The sequence below is a fragment of the Schistocerca gregaria genome, unplaced genomic scaffold (assembly GCF_023897955.1).
Source record: "Schistocerca gregaria isolate iqSchGreg1 unplaced genomic scaffold, iqSchGreg1.2 ptg000805l, whole genome shotgun sequence".
Classification (NCBI taxonomy): domain Eukaryota; kingdom Metazoa; phylum Arthropoda; class Insecta; order Orthoptera; family Acrididae; genus Schistocerca; species Schistocerca gregaria.
This window is the reverse complement of record NW_026062173.1, coordinates 35,001-37,500: the sequence shown is the minus strand read 5'-3', so window position 1 is coordinate 37,500 and position 2,500 is coordinate 35,001.

Below are 2,500 nucleotides of genomic sequence, written 5' to 3'. Positions count from 1 at the left end.
CCCGCCAAGCCACAGCCTCGTATCGCTTCATACCCACATGGCCAACTCAGGTTCGGGGGCATGGCGGGTACCGCCGAAACAACCGGTTCACAGATGTACCGATCGTCGCTATCACCGATGCACCTGCAGCGCGAACAACCGCTCAACAACTGATTTCCAGTTCATTTGCGGATCTTTGGCAGCAAACGTATACGTCAATCTACATTTGCGAAATCTACGATTCTGGCATGCCTGCATGTTATGTGTCACGACACGCTACATCAGCCCACATACACACTGCGGCATGTACACGAGAGAACACGTGGAAGATGGTCCGCGCACGTGTGCAATGTCCCTTGCGCGGTCGACTGTCAACCGGCCTCTGTAGCATGTCGCAGATGTGGAACGCGGTCCACCGTGCTATCATGTTGTGTGGGGCAATACGATTAAATAGGAAAACCCTCGTCGCTACATCAACAGACGGCTCACGCTGATTCCCGGCAGAGGGAGGAGGGGGGGGGGGGGCCAACATGCAATACTTTCGTCCGTACCTACTTACCACATGTCTGTACGGCGTACAACAGTGCAATCTCGCTGTAATGGGGAGACGAGACAAGTAGCATCGTGCACAACATATGGCCCTTATGATTCGCCATTGTAGGGCGCAGCCGGTGTACGGTCAAGCATGTGCCACATTATGTCACTCAGTACGTAACGACGGATGATCAGTGTGGGTTACGCGTACATCAGCGGACAGTCCACACAGGCCGTACCACAACGTACACTGACTGCATCGACAACCGAATGCAACTGAACAGCTGCAAGGCTCATTTCACAAACAAACGCCTGACCGACCAGCTTGGAAGGGCAGGAGGGGAGGGCGATATTCGTTCTGTAGCGGTACACCCTTCCAGTGGTTAGCGGGACTGTGTAGAAAGTACGCAACACTCGAAAGACCTTTATGTGAGGGTACGCACCATGGCATCAAGAAATACACATGACACCAGAGGATCCAAGCAGTGAACTATGTTCAGAGGGTTGCTGTTAGGCAAAGCTACATTCCTGTGACGTTACATGTGACAGTTAAGGTGCAGTGTAAGTTAGGTTAAGGTGCAGTGTAAGTTAGGTTAAGGTGCAGTGTAAGTTAGGTTAAGGTGCAGTGTAAGTTAGGTTAAGGTGCAGTGTAAGTTAGGTTAAGGTGCAGTGTAAGTTAGGTTAAGGTGCAGTGTAAGTTAGGTTAAGGTGCAGTGTAAGTTAGGTTAAGGTGCAGTGTAAGTTAGGTTAAGGTGCAGTGTAAGTTAGGTTAAGGTGCAGTGTAAGTTAGGTTAAGGTGCAGTGTAAGTTAGGTTAAGGTGCAGTGTAACTTAGGTTAAGGTGCAGTGTAACTTAGGTTAAGGTGCAGTGTAACTTAGGTTAAGGTGCAGTGTAACTTAGGTTAAGGTGCAGTGTAACTTAGGTTAAGGTGCAGTGTAACTTAGGTTAAGGTGCAGTGTAACTTAGGTTAAGGTGCAGTGTAACTTAGGTTAAGGTGCAGTGTAACTTAGGTTAAGGTGCAGTGTAACTTAGGTTAAGGTGCAGTGTAACTTAGGTTAAGGTGCAGTGTAACTTAGGTTAAGGTGCAGTGTAACTTAGGTTAAGGTGCAGTGTAACTTAGGTTAAGGTGCAGTGTAACTTAGGTTAAGGTGCAGTGTAACTTAGGTTAAGGTGCAGTGTAAGTTAGGTTAAGGTGCAGTGTAAGTTAGGTTAAGGTGCAGCGTAACTTAGGTTAAGGTGCAGCGTAACTTAGGTTAAGGTGCAGCGTAACTTAGGTTAAGGTGCAGCGTAACTTAGGTTAAGGTGCAGCGTAACTTAGGTTAAGGTGCAGCGTAACTTAGGTTAAGGTGCAGCGTAACTTAGGTTAAGGTGCAGCGTAACTTAGGTTAAGGTGCAGCGTAACTTAGGTTAAGGTGCAGCGTAACTTAGGTTAAGGTGCAGCGTGGGTTAGGTTAGGGGCCAACGTGGGTTAGGTTAGGGGCCAACGTGGGTTAGGTTAGGGGCCAACGTGGGTTAGGTTAGGGGCCAACGTGGGTTAGGTTAGGGGCCAACGTGGGTTAGGTTAGGGGCCAACGTGGGTTAGGTTAGGGGCCAACGTGGGTTAGGTTAGGGGCCAACGTGGGTTAGGTTAGGGGCCAACGTGGGTTAGGTTAGGGGCCAACGTGGGTTAGGTTAGGGGCCAACGTGGGTTAGGTTAGGGGCCAACGTGGGTTAGGTTAGGGGCCAACGTGGGTTAGGTTAGGGGCCAACGTGGGTTAGGTTAAGGGCCAACGTGGGTTAGGTTAAGGGCCAACGTGGGTTAGGTTAAGGGCCAACGTGGGTTAGGTTAAGGGCCAACGTGGGTTAGGTTAAGGGCCAACGTGGGTTAGGTTAAGGGCCAACGTGGGTTAGGTTAAGGGCCAACGTGGGTTAGGTTAAGGGCCAACGTGGGTTAGGTTAAGGGCCAACGTGGGTTAGGTTAAGGGCCAACGTGGGTTAGGTTGCCAGA